The sequence below is a fragment of the Mauremys reevesii genome, linkage group 1, assembly GCF_016161935.1.
Source record: "Mauremys reevesii isolate NIE-2019 linkage group 1, ASM1616193v1, whole genome shotgun sequence".
Taxonomy (NCBI): domain Eukaryota; kingdom Metazoa; phylum Chordata; order Testudines; family Geoemydidae; genus Mauremys; species Mauremys reevesii.
The window spans coordinates 8,792,125-8,807,470 of record NC_052623.1 but is presented as its reverse complement, the minus strand read 5'-3'; positions in this window follow the sequence as shown (position 1 = coordinate 8,807,470).

Here is a 15,346-nt window from a genome sequence, read left to right as displayed (position 1 = left end):
TATGTGTGCACGAAAATCGACCTTAGTAGCTCCAGGAGCTATCCCACAGTGCACCACTCTGTTGATGCTCTGGACAGCAGTCCGAGCTTGGATGTTCTGACCAGCCACACAGGAAATGCCCAGGGAAAATTTGACACGCTCCGGCGCCTTGTGGATGTTCTGCAGGACCGCAGGCAGGAGGACAGAGCCCCCCTGCACTGTATCTGCAACCGCCCTCCCCTGCCACAAAGTCCCAAACCCCCCTCACCCAAAGTAACAAGAAGGAGGGGCGACAGGGGCCGTGAAAACTGTCACTGCACACCTGCAGAGTGCTCAAATACAAGAAGGCTCTCATTCCCTAAATGTTGAGAAGTCCTTCCCTTCCTGGCTCACCGAAGTCCCAATCCCAGTTTCATCCCCTAACTGTGTAGTTGATTATTAAAAGTAGTTTGCTGTTAATTACTATTTCCGTCAAATTTTTCTACAGAAGACTGTCTGTGAAGGGGGGGGGGGGAGAAGGGGGTTGTTAATTGCATAGGACAGTCACCTTTACCAGGGTACAGACACGGGGGCAGGATCAACAGCAGGTCACACACACAGTGCAGTCAGTAGGCACCCTGGTCGGTCTGGGAGGTGTTTTCCATGTTCTGTGTGGGTGGGGGGTACATGACTTTGTGGCATGGGAGGGCGGTTACAGATCTCATGCAGTGGTCCTTGTCCCGGACCACAGAGCCACACAGCAGGGGAATCTGTAACCGTCCTCCCCCGCCACAAGGTCACATAGCCCCCGCACACAGAGTCCCGAAAAGGAGGGATGGCAGGCTCCGTTGAAACAACCAGTCCGGCACTGCAGACCGCTCTAGGAGCAGGAGCCTATCATTCCTCGAGTGTAGAAGCGGTGTTAACATCACTGCACACCCTACCCACCACAGTCTGTCCCTGTTTCAACCCTTTAACGCGAATTCATTAATAAAGAAAACGTTAATTAACAATGTTCCATTAACTTTATTTTTATACATGTGTTGGAAGGGGGGAAACGTGGTGAACGGGGTATGTAACCGCAGAAGAAAGTCAACAGTAACTGAAGCAGCGGCAGGTTCAGCTTCTCTGTAAAGAAACTGAACAGTCACAGGTTACCCTGCTCCCTGAGGAACCTAGCTTTCAAAGCCTCCCGGATGCACAGCGCTTCCCGCTGGGCTCTTCTAATTGCACGGCTGTCTGGCTGAGCATAATCAGCAGCCAGGCGATTTGCCTCAACCTCCCATCCCGCCATACAGGTCTCCCCCTTGCTCTCACAGAGATTGTGGAGCACACAGCAAGCTGCAATAACAATGGGGATATTGGTTTCACTGAGATCCGAGCGAGTCAGTAAGCTCCTCCATCTCCCCTTGAGAAGTCCGAAAGCACGTTGGATTATGACAGTTACCCAAGACCACCCTCGACACATTTTTCCCCCCAGCATGCATTGTGGGGAAATCCCAGAATTCAAATGGGCAGCGGGGACTGCGGGAACTGTGGGATAGCTTCCCACAGTGCACCACTTCCAATGTCGACGCTTGCCCTGTTAGTGTGGACTCACAAAGTCGAATTAGTGTCCTTAGTGTGGACACACACATTCGACTTTGTAAGGTCAATTCCACAAATTCAAATTAAGTTGAATCGAACTAATCTGGTAGTGTAGACATTCCCAAAGTATAAAAGGAGAAGTCATTGAATAGGTATCTTTGTGCCAGCCTAGGGGACAGGATCCTGGTGTGCTGACTGAGCTGGTACCATTGTCACGGACATATGTGTGTTGGTGTATCTGTACCCCTGAGACAGAGAACCAATACCATGCTTCATTGACAATAAACCTGGCCGAGCACCTTCGCCTCTGAAGGTCTTTCTTTATAAGTAACATCAAGGTCTGCTGAATCTGCAAGCTGCATTCTCTGCTTGAGCAGCTAACACCAGAGTTCTAAGAAAAGCAGCACTGAGCAGTCATAATAGTTTAGCAGCCTTAACAACTCTATAAAAAGCACTAACAAGGGTAAGAAGCAAGGTAAAAGATCACACACATTCCATTATTGAGTTCATTTTCCCTTCATCCACTAGGTTCAGCTGAAGAACAAAGAACTTTTTAATATCAATACATATAGGGATATAAATATGTAGATTCACAAAACAAAACGGCTTTCAGTTAGTACTGTATCTAAAAGAATTATGAGAGTGTAACATAAAAAAATCATAAAAAGTTAACACACCTCAGCTGGGCAGAGAAAAGCAACCAGGAGCCTGGGGAAGCAGACACTCAACCAGTGAGGGAGAAGGAAAAGGATCAGGGACGAAATGCTACAGGAGAATGTGGCCAACGCGGAGGAACAGCTGGAGTTCCAGAGAGAGGGAGGAGAGGCAGCTGCAGGATAAGAGGGAGATAGCCCAGCTGTAGGAGAGAATGGTGGTATGGTTCCTGGAACATGACTGGAAGTTGAGGGAAGGAGGACAGAGCGCAGCAGAGGATTTGTTTGAGAAGCTGTTCGCTCTCCTGGCCATCAAGGTACAGGCCCCAGCTACAGGCCCAAGGGATGGTTCAGTCTGACCCCCAAACTATTTTCAGCTCCCTGCACCCCCGGCTCCCCATGGCAGCTGCCCTCTGTGAGACCACTGCCGGAGTGTCCTCCCTGAGTCAGGTAGGTGCTTCTGAGTTTCTGCTCTGAGCATAGCTGTGTATTGTATTTATTGTGGTGTGTGCTTTGTGGATTTTAAACCCGGCACATTAAAATGTGATGCAGCAGTAATCCAAGGGCAAGGGTGCAAGTAATGGCAATGGCTGCAATTAGCAAAAGAAAAGCTGATGCAGAGAACAGAGCATTTGAAACTCAATGGAAAAACTATTACTTGTTCACTGAAAGCAATGGACAGTCACAGCGCCTTGTGTTTCTGTGATAGCTTTGTTGAAGGAGTACAACATCAGTGAACATTACAACATGATCCACACAAGTAGTGCACCAGAGAGTCATGTATCATTCTAGCTAAGGACTGGAGAAGCAAACTTCAAAAGCAGAGAAACACACTGACGAAACCAGCAAATGTACCAATTGCAAGAAAACTGGCTGCATCTTGCAAGGTCTCCCTTGAGCTAGTGGAATGATGTCAAAACCTTTTAGGGACCAGGATGTCATCAAAAGGTGTGCAGTCAACGGCTCTGGATTTGGGGATGAAAAACCAGCAACAGATTTTGAAAGTGTGTCTGTGTCAGAGTATATAACCCCGGTGTAATGCTCTGTACCTTGGGGGAACACCCTACACCCCCATGTTCATCTTTATAAAATGTCTGTGTTTATCTAATGCTAAGTTTGTCATGTCAGGTGTCTTCAGAAGGCTCATAATGCACTGAGAATGGTTGTTATAGTTAATTATTACAGTAATGTTATAGTGCTGTTATAGGTTATAATTTCATGTATATAGTTATGAGGCTGAAAATGCATCCTCATGGCTTAAGGCAAGCCCATGCAAAAACTCCAAGAACAGAGGCACAGTTCACACCTCGTCAGGGCATGGATGGGACAAACCCAGCTCAGCCTCATAGGAACAATGGACACTGGCTTAGAAAGCAACAAAAGAATCTGTTAGACCCTCGAGGGAGTCACCCCCTTTCTTTGGTCAGTTTGGGATTGCAATGAGGTAACGCTCACCTGACTCTAAGGGGGGTGGGGGCAAAGCCAAGAGGAAAGAAAGGACATGATAAAAGGAAGAGACTTTTTACCCTGCTCTCTTTCTTCCACCTACATCTACAGACACCAGCACCACCAAGTGACTGAAACACTGATCAATGAGGAGAGCCTGACTGAAAGTAACCAGCCAGCCAGTGGTGAGAAGCATCTACGTTTTTAAGGACATTGAAAGTGTTAAGGTCAGCTTAGAACGTGTTTTGCTTTTATTTCATTTCACCAAATCGGACTTGTTGTGCTTTGACTTATAATCCCTTAAAATCTATCTTCATAGTTAATAAATCTGTTTGTTTATTCTACCTGAAGCAGCGTGTTTGGTTTGAAGCGTGTCAGCGACTACCCTTGGGAGAACAAGCCTGGTGCATATCAATTTCTTTGTTAAATTGACAAACTTATATAAACTCACAGTGTCCAGCGGGCATAACTGGACACTGCAAGATGGAGGTTCCTAGAATTGTGTCTGGGACCAGAGATACTGGCTAGTGTCATTAATTTGCAAGTAGCTGGGAGCAGCTCACATGCCAGAGGCTGTGTGTGAACAGCCCAGGAGCTGGCTCAGGCTGGCTCCCAGAGTCAAGGATTGGAGAGGCCTAGCAGATCACTGGTCCAGACAACACCGGAGGGGAACGTCACACCCGGACCAGCTACACCAGCCCAGGCCACCAACCAGGGGCTCAACCTAATGGCTGCACAGGATTACCCCCAGGGATAGCAAGGGGGTAGCAAGCAGGGCAATGGCCTTGGGCCCCACGCCACAGGGGGCCCCACGAGGATAAGTTACGTCATATCTCCTGAGTCGCTGTAATGCAAGTATTCCAGTAATTTGATCTCTAAACATGGAAATAAATCACACTAAAGCAGAGGTTTTCAAACTTTGGGGTGCCCCCTCCTAGGGGACATGGAGGAATGTTCTGTGGGGGGCGGGGTAGAGGGGTGAGTGGCAACATCAAGAGGCTTTGGTTTCAGCCCCGGGCGGAGGGACCACTCCTTCATTTCTGTCCTGCGCCCTAGCGAGTCTAACACCAGCCCTGATTACCAAAGAGTCAAGACCACCTTCCATGATTATTTGGATATCATGAAAAGAAACTGTTGCTTTCATAAAGAGAATTATCCACCAGGGTTCTGGCCCCAGGTGGTGGCCTAGAGACTGAGGGAGCACTGCTGGCAGTGGCTAAAATCCGAGTCTGGCACTTGCTATCGTGGTGGCTGACAGCTCTGGTCTCCTGCCACAGTCCCCTTGCTGGTCACAGTGGCTGAGAGCTGCGGGATCCCTGCTGGCTGACAGCTCTGATTCCTTCACCCAGGGCTGAACTAGAAAATATCACGGAGGTCTCTGAAAGTCACACATTCCATGACCTTCATGACATAATCTTATCCTTAGTTATGCCTGTGAACAACTCACGGTGGTGAATGGGGAAGTGGTGGAGCCCAAGTGACTGAGGCAGTGGTCACGCTTTGAGCCCAGGAATGAACAACTCTACTGTCTGGAGCAAGTCAGCGACTGTTGTGCCTCCTGCGCAGCGTCAGCTGGCTGCTGTTAAGTGCTGAAGGTTGGAATGTCGTTGCCTCGGTAACACTGGTCAGGCGGCTCGGTGCCTCTGTCCTTGGAGCTCCAGTGTTATCAGTTTTAGCAGACAAAGCAACCTGTTAATTCAGCAGACATTGATGTTACTCATGTCATAGGTCTCACCCCCACTTGGAGCTGTTGGGTTCCAATATGGGGACCTGCATGGATTTATCTAAACTTAAATTCTAGTTTAGATCTGGTAAAAGCTGCCACCACCCAATAAAGTACGTGTATTGGGACACAGTCCTTCCCCCAAATCCTTGGGGATCCCAAAAGCCCCAAATCCATGGAGTTCTTACACCCAGGAGAAATAAACCATTCCCCCCTGCTTCCTCCCCCCTCCCTTTGCCTAGGAGAGATACCGGGATCCAACTACAGAGGGATGCTTCCCTCCTCCCCTTTCCCTGAGAATCCACCCAAGGAAAGATCAACCAAGTCCTTTACAGAAAAGATTTATTAAAGACTAAAAAGAAAGTAACTGTCTCTGTAACCAAGATGGAACAATACACAGGGTCTAAACTTATCAATCTCTGGAGAGAATTCCCCCTCTTTTCTTTCTCAGTGAAAGCAAAGTAACAGCAAACAGGAATAAAGAATTTTCTTCAGCAAACACACAATTGCAAATGTAGAAATCAAATTATAAGACTAATTTGCCTTTTTAATTAATACTCACTATTGAATAGTAGGAACTACTCCAGGAGAACTTGGAGACATGTCTGGCCTCTCTTAGATCCAAAAAGAGAACACTCTAACAAAGAACACAGACAAAGGCTTCCCTCCACAGAGATTTGAAATTATCTTGTCTCTGATTGGTCCTCTGGTCAGTGGTCATCAGGTACTGCATGTTAACCCTTTACAGGTAAAAGAGACCTTAACCCTTAACTATCTGTTTATGACAATTCATAAAGAAAGACCACAGGTACGGTTCAGTGACAAAGGCACCTGGCCAGGTTTATTACCCTCAAGGCACAATCCTGGCTGCACGGTCACAGGTACATTAATGTGAGTGCCCAGTGGCAAGGAGTGGCTCAGTCAGCAGCAGGAGTGTCTGTCGTCCCTTAGGCCGCACAAAGGGTTAAGGTGAGCTACCCTGACATTTATAGACTGAGGTAAACAACTGGAATAAACACCTTACATGCCACCTTTTGTGTTTCATGGCATCTGTTTGTCACCTCCTCTTATTCCTGATATCTTAGACAAAACATCCCTGTTCATTATTATGTCAAACCGGCTCATCATGTACTAGATTGGTATGTATCTGCATTAGCTGTAATATAGTTAGGTAAATATCTAGTGCCTAGTACACTAACAACAACTTTGCCACGTTCATGTACCAGACAGTGAACTTGTGAGCATCTGCTTTAATACGTGACCTGAGTTTGGTTCACAGCTTCTGGTTCAGACCTCAGGTCTTGCACCAGGCCCAGTGCTCCAGGCTCTCTCTCACTACTGTCACACTGGCCAGTCGTAGGAGAATACATAAAGCCCCTCTCATCCCACTCCCCCATGTTGATAACCCATTTGAAAGGATAGACATGGACTTTGTGGGGACCCTAGAGAAGAGTTCTATGAAGTATCAACATATCCTCCTTATCCTTGACTATGCACTGCATACCTCAAAGCCATCTCCTTGTGCTCCATCAGTGCACCTGCCATCACAAATGAGCTTATGATATTCTTCTCTGGCATGGTAATACCATCAGGAATCTTTACTGATCAAGGACCCAACTTCACTTTACAACTAATGAAAGAACTGTGTGATCTACTGAGGATAAAGACATTAAGAACATGCAGCTACCACCCCCAAACTCTTGGATTGGTAGAGCAATTTAACAGAACTTTGATGGCGACTTTAAAGAAGTGTGTCTTGCTCAATAGACTCTCCACCATCACCAATAACATCATTTCAGAGAGTCAGTGTGGCTTTCGCATGGAACACAGAACAGCGTATATGATTTTTGTTGTTTGCCAAATACAGGAAGAGTGTTGGGAACAAACTTGTGACCTCTAGATGGTGTTTGTAGACCCAATGAAGGCCTTTGATGCTGTTAGTTGTGATAGTCTCTGGTGGTTCTTTCACAAAGCTGGGTACCTGCACAAATTCATTACCCTTGCATGCTCATTCCATGACGACATGCTGGCAAGAGTGCTTCATCAGACCTTTCTGTGTCATGAAAGGTGTTAAGCACAGCGGTGTGCTTGCACCTGCAGTATTTACCATCCTTTTTTGTGCTACACTGCTAGATTCTTTCAGAAACTGCGACTAGCGTATTTACATTCAATGCCACACAGATAGCAGCGTCTTCAGCCTCCACCATCTTCATGCTCACACTAAAGTGATGGAATTGATTGTTAGGGAGTTTCTCTTCAGTGATGGCTGTGCACTGGTAGCATGTACCGTTGAAGACATGCAGCTTCTAATTGACTGCTTTTCTAGATTGGCAAAGCAATTTGGACTCTCTGTCAGCCTCAGGAAAACTGAAGTGCTTTCTCAACCTGCTCCAGGAAAACTGTAGTCTGCACTTGAAATTGCAACTGATGACAAACTGCTCAATGCAGTAGAAAAAAACTTGCTATCGTCGCAGCATTTAAACTAATAATGCCATGATCAACAATACAATCATGCAGCGTGTTTCTAAAGCCAGCTCTGCTTATGGTTGGTTTTGTCACTGCCTGTGGAATGTGAGAGGCATTTGACTTCACACCAAGATTAGTGTTTGTCATGGTAAGCTCTTTTCTCTATGGTTATGAAGCACGGACACTATAGCAGGCACTTGAAGCAACTGGAGTGTTTTACATGCATCCCCTGCCTCTCATCTATAACATCAAATGGTCAGACAGGATACCAAACATCAAAGTCCCTCATCAGAGGTGCAACTTCACTGAGTCACTCCAGAATGAAACTGACCTCCCTGAGAGAAAAATCAGGGGCCCTGTATTTTGAAACCCCATCTTTCATACCCAGTCTCCATATGCCACTTAAACTGGGAGTCTTCCTTCGGACTCTTTCAGCACCCCAACAGAATAGCGCTTTCTGTAGCATGACCTGAAGCTCCCAGCTTACGGGCCTTGCACTGTCCCCTGAGAATGCCACATGTAATGGCATGGCTTTCATACATCATTGTTTCAAAGACAGAGAGACAGCCCCTCCCATCTGATAGCCTGTCTCTCACCGAGGGCAGCAGAGATTGCACCTGCTCAGTCATTCGCAGCTCGGAGCTGAACGCTAAATATTAAGGGTGCATCTGGTCCTATTGATATCAGTGGGAAAACTCCCAACACAGCCAGGATTTCACCCTAAATCCACATGTAAGGACTTAATTAAATGACCAGATTTCCACTGGCCCCAAGCCTCCTTTGACTTCAACTGGAATTGTCCCGTGGCCTCTAAGGATGGCTGAGCTCGTTTGGATCCAAGAAGAACTGACAGGAGAGTTGCTCAAATCTCAAACTCACAGGCTTAGAGATTCAAAACAATTAGGATAAAATAATTTTTTTCAGAGAGCCAGAATGAATGATTGATGAGTGGGTAAAAATGGAGTGGTCTTTGTTCGGTATCGCCCCGAACCCCTTCCAAAATACTAATCAGCTAAAATTAATAACTACACGCCCACTGGGCATACTTTTGAGACATGTGACTCCTCTGAGGGAAAAATAATATAAGACTCAAGACACTTGAAGATGCTGTTAGACAAAGTAGCCAAAGCTCTGCTCTGTGGGCTCGATTAGGACTGTGACCAGAGGGGTTTCCAGGCAGACAAGCCCTTGCCTCGAAGGAATCCAAGACAGACCAGAGGGCTGAGGAGACCAGACCTGGAGGGAAGAAGTCGTACATAGATTATGGTACTACTCTCTCTGTATGCGAAGCAGGAACCAGTCCTATTCATTGTATTCATAAATGATTTAGAAAAAGGGGTAAACAGTGAGGTGGCAAAATTTGCAGATGATACAAAATTACTAAAGATAGTTAAGACCCAGGCAGACTGCAAAGAGTTACAAAAGGATCTCTCAAAACTGGATGACTGGGCAACAAAATGGCAGATGAAATTCAATATTGATAAATGCAAAGTAATGCACATTGGAAAAAAATGTAATCTCAGCTATACCTATAAAATGATGGGGTCTAAATTAGCTGTTACCACTCAAGAAAGAGATCTTGGAGTCATTGTGGATAGTTCTCTGAAAACATCCACTCAATGTGAAGCAGCCGTCAAAAAAGCGAACAGAATGTTGGGAATCATTAAGGAAAGGAATAGAGAATAGACAGAAAATATCATGTTGACTCATATAAATCCATGGTATGCTGACATCATGAATACTGCGTGCAGATCTGAACAGCCCATCTCAGAAAGGATGTGTTGGAATTGGGAAAGGCAATGAGTTCCACAGTGTGTGTGTTGTGTGTAGTACTTCCTTTCCTTTGTTTTAAACCTGCTGCCTATTAATTTCCTCGAGAGACCCCTGGTTCTTGTGCTATGTGAAGGAGTGTACAAGACCTCCATATTCGCTTTCTTCACACCAGTCACGATTTTATAGACTTCTATCATATCTCATCGCAGTTGTGTCTTTTGCAAGTTAAATATTCTCAGTCTGTTTAATCTCTCCTCAGATGGAAGCTGTTCCATGCCCCTAATCAGTTTTGTTGCCCTTCTCTGTACCTTTTCCAATTCTAATATATATTTTTTGAGATGAGGCGGCCAGAACTCCATGCAGTATTCACGTTGCGGTATGTATAGAGTGCCATCATAATATTTTCTGTCTTCTTATCTATCCCTTTCCTAATGGTTCCTAACATTGTTAGTTTTTTGATGGCTGCTGCACACTGAGAAGATGTTTTCAGAAAACTATCTATAATGACACCTAGATCTCTTTCTTCAGTGGTAACAGCTAATTTAGACCCTATGGTTTGATATGTAAAGTTAGGATTATATTTGCTAATGTGCTTTACTGTTATGATTTGTATCTTTTAAAAGTTTAGGAGGGGATCCTCCTCATAACCTCACTGTGACAGTGCGCCCCATATTCTTCATAGTTGTATGATTAAGATATAATTGTGAAATAATTATGAAATATGCTGTACAAGATACGTCTTGTCAAGTGTCATTGGAAAGGTGGTTCTGATTTGCTGAAAAGGACTATCCTATTTGTGCGCATGTATCATTTTTGTATGTGAAGTTATGAATATTGACTATGTGCCTGTATTTCAAATGGAGCTACACCTGGATGACAGCCACTAGTCAAAATGCTTCCAGTCGAGACAGTGGGTTGTGAAGGGCTTATTCAGGGTAATGGGCCATTAAGGGAAATAATAGCCTTAGGAGAAGCTTATCCCCCACCTGATGAGCCTTCCTGAGATCGCTCCAGACAGCCTATGGGTAATGGCTGCTATAACTCAGCAGCGCATGCAAGGGCATGGGACCAGACCACATGACGCATAACTCCATTTTGGGTACGTGTATTTTTCTATAAACTGGATAGGGAAGTATTTTTGGAACACAAGATTCCTGCCATATGTTAAAGCTATACAAGGTGGGGTGTGACAGCATCTAGTGGCCTCACTCCCCACTCAAGAGAACGCCTGGAAACACCCGAGGAACAAAGACCGAACTGGGGGAAGTGCTGGTCCCAGGCTAAAAGGATTTCTAGCCTGTGTATGAAAACCTGGTGGACTCCTTAGATCACCAACCAGGGTGAGAAATTGCTAATTCACATCCAATCTATCTTAGTTTGTGGATTTCTTTATTTGCTAGGTACTCTGCTTTGATCCTTTTGCTATCACTTAAAATCCACCTTTCTGTAGTTAAAATTGTATTTTGCTTTATCTAAACCAGTGATCCTTTGAGTGAAGTGTCTGGGGAAAATCTCAGTTTGGTTAACACAGGCTTGTGGCATAATCTTCCCATATCAAGGGGAGGGCAAACTCTATTAATTAGCTTACATTGTACAGATCCCTGTGCAGTGCAAGACAGTATCATTTTGGTTTATATTCCAGGCTAGACTCTGTTCGTCAGAGGATGGAGATGGATGGCAGGAGAGAGATCACTTGATCATTGCCTGTTAGGTTCACTCCCTCTGGGGCACCTGGCATTGGCCACTGTCGGTAGACAGATACTGGGCTAGATGGACCTTTGGTCTGACCCGGTACGGCCATTCTTATGTTCTTATGTAATGGTGTAAGTAATCCACCTCTCCAAGAGGTGGTAGCTAAGTGGATTGAAAAATTCTTCCGCTGACCCCATGCCAACTATATAGGGGTTAGGTTGATATAGCTACAACTCTCAGGTGTGTGGATTTTTTTGCTTTTGCAAAAAAAAAAGCAAATGTAATTTTTGGATGCAATAACAGAGGCATAGCATGCAAGTCAAAGGAGGTGATAGTGCCGCTGCACTGGGAGCTGGTTCGTCCTCAGCTGGAGAACTGTGTCTAATTTGGTCACCAGTGTATAGGAAGGACGTAGAGAAACTGGAAATGACCAGAGGCAAGCGACAAACTTGATGAAAGGGAGAGAATTCAAGCCATATGAGTGAAGGCTAAAGGAAGTGGGTATGTTTAGTTTGGGAAAGAGGAGACTGAGGGGGACATGGCAGCAGTCTTCCAGGATTTCAACAATTTCCACCCCACCACCAACCTCAGCCTGGACCAGTCCACACAAGAGATCCACTTCCTGGACACTACAGTGCAAATAAGCGATGGTCACATAAACACCACCCTATACCGGAAACCTACTGACTGCTATACTTACCCACATGCCTCCAGCTTCCATCCAGGACACACCACACGATCCATTGTCTACAGCTAAGCCCTAAGATACAACCACATTTGCTCCAATCCCTCAGACAGAGATAAACACCTATAGGATCTCTATTAAACATTCTTAAAACTATAATACCCACCTGGGGAAGTGAAGAAACAGATTGACAGAGCCAGAAAGGTATCCAGAAGTCACCTACTACGCAGTGGGCCCAACAAAGAAAGTAACACAACGCCACTAGCTGTCACCTACAGCCCCCAACTAAAACCTCTCCAGCGCATCATCAAGGATCTTCAACCATTGCTGAAGGACGGTCCCTCACTCTCACATACCTTGGGGGAAAGGCCAGTCCTCGCTTACAGACAGCCTCCAAACCTGAATCAAATACTCATCAGCAATTACACACCACACAACAAAAACACTAACTCAGGAAACAATCCCTGCAAAAAAAAACGCATTGCCAACTCTGTCCACATATCTATTCAAGGGACACCATCATAGGACCTAACCGCATCAGCCACACCATTAGGGGCTCCTTCACCTACACATCTACCAATGTGATATATGCCATCATGTGCCAGCAATGCCCCTCTGCCATGTACACTGGCCAAACTGGACAGTCTCTATGCAAAAGAATAAATGGACAAAAATCAGACATCAAGAATTGTAACATTCAAAAACCAGTAGGAGAACACTTCAATCTCTCTGGACACTCAATGGCAGACTTAAAACTGGCAATTTTTTAACAAAAAAAATTAAAACAGACTCCAACGAGAAACTGCAGAACTGGAATTAATTTGCAAACTGGACGCCATCAAATTAGGCATGAATAATGACTGGGAGTGGATGGGTTACTACAAAAAATAATTTTTTCCCTCTGCTGATACTCACACCTTCTTGTCAACTGTTGGAAATGGGCCACCTTGATTGCATTGGCCTCGTTAGCAGTACAAAAGGCCTCGGCCTGGTATTCACCCCTTCTTGTCAACTGCTGAGAATATGTCACATCCACCTTAATTGAATTGGCTCGTTAACTCCCATCTTTTCATGTGCTATTCTGCTTACTGTATTTTTCGCTCTATGCATCTGATGAAGTGCGTTTTAGTTTATGCCCAAATACATTTGTTCATCTCTAAGGCACCACAACGACTCCTCATTGTTTTTGCTGATACAGACTAACACAGCTACCGCTCTGAAATAAAAAAAGATGGAGAAAAGTTGTTCACTCTTGCCACATAGGGCAGGACAAGAGGCACTGGGTTCAAACTACAGCATAGCAGACAGGGGCGGCTCTATGTATTTTGGCGGTGTGCCTGGGAGGTTCCATGGTCCCTGCTGCCGAATTACCCCCAAAGCCGTGGGACCGGCAGACCTCCCGCAGGCATGCCACCAAAGGCTGCCTGATTGCTGCCCTCACGGCGACCGTCAGGCCACCCACTCCGTGGCTTGCTGCACCAGGCACGCGCTTGGAGTGCTGGTGCCTGGAGCTGCCCCTGATAGCAGATTTAGATTAAATCTCAGGATAAACTGCCTAAATGTAGGAACAGGAAGCCAATGGAACAGACGCCTCGGGAAATCATGGAGGCTCCTTTACTGCAGGTTTTCTAAAGGAGGCTGGACAGTGATCTGTCCTGGATGGCTTAGACACAACAAATCCCGCATCTTGGCAGAGGTTAGATTAGCTGACTCTTGCAGTTCCTTTTCACCCTGTGGCTGTAGGATTCTATGATGTAAAATGCCAGTGTAGCCCAGACCTTAGTCAAACACAAAGGATTCACTAATGGATTGGCCATTGTAGGTGGCACGACTGTTGGTTAGGGCTGTCTGACACCTTCAATTAGGAGACCTCATTTTCAGTCGCTTATAAATTTGCCAAACTTTAAGCATTTGGACTGAAATTTCACACAGAATATCAGGGTTAGAAGGGACCTCAGGAGGTTGTCTAGTCCAACACCCTGCTCAAAAGCAGGACCAATCCCCAGATGCCTAAATGGCCCCCTTCAACAATTGAACTCACCACTCTGGGTTTGGCAGGCCAATGCTCAAATCACAGAGCTATCCCTCCCCCAAAGCCATACAACACAGCACCACCGGGCTTTGAACCAAGGATCTTCTGTGTACCTAGCTGCTGCTTTAGCCAGCTAAGCCATGGTGCCTGCTTCAAGAAAGTGTTTGCAACACGTACCAGGTGTCTGCTTCTGGCTGAATTGTTTTTTTGAGTTTCCAGCATAACATTTGAGCCGACTTCTCAAATGAAGCTAGGAGAAAAGATGTGTTGCCCATGCTGAAACATTCTTAGCTGACTTTTATCTCCATGGAGCTGCTTGGGCTCCTCACTGGAACAATTCTAACAGCTACCGCTCCCCCGTTAAGAACCAGAGCCCTGAAATGGAAGAGGATGACAAGGTGAAAGTGTCTCTGCATTAACACACAGCTGGCTCCTGAGGTCTTTACACAGTTCTTACTCCAATGGCAGTTTTGCCTCAGTGGGGCTTGAGTAAACAGTAGGCCATGGCCTCAGAATTTGGCCTTGCATTCTACATCTACTAACCATTTCATCCTGAAGAATCTACTGTGGCACTGACATGCAGCCACCTTGGGGCTGGAGGCCATCAGCCCAGGAGGACACAGCAAAGAGGGACATTTTAACCCATGATACTGAAGCAAACTCATCCCCTGTGGCAAGGGCCCTTGGATGTTTAATGGCTGTGCAGAGCGGAAAGGACCACAGACCTATTCTCTGTCCCATCACATCCATGTTGCACTGGGTTTGTCGAGCAGGTGAGCTCCTCAGCAAGAAGTGGGTACCTGTGAATTCTGAGACAGACACGTCTTCCCTGGGAATCCCCCTCAGGTAGCCGTGTCCCACACCTCTCTCACTCCAGCATCTGCAGCAACATCCCACACCGAAAGCTGACACGGTGATGTGCACCATTTCTAATATAGCTCTGTGCAATCCCAGGGGGGTTCACTCAGCCTCTAGCAGGTAAGCAAGCATCTGGATGTAAACAGGCTGGAGAGAAGCCTGTCTAGGCTTCTGTGTTCTTTATCCAGGTTTGGGAGTAAACCATAGTTAAGGGACCTTCCCAAAGGGAGATGAGAACTCTTGGGCTCTGTGCTGAGTCAGAGAGGAATTGGCTGCTCTGTGCATTTGTGTATATTTAAAATTGTAGTTGATTAGTAGGAAAACAAATGATAATGTTTAAAACTCCCTGTAAAGTCCCAGGTGGGATGGGTAGATAGTAGACAGACAGATCTATAGAAAGATGCCTGAGGGGAGACAGATGCATTTTCTGCAGGCACACGGTGCTGTTACTAAGGGATCAGAGTAATTCTCAC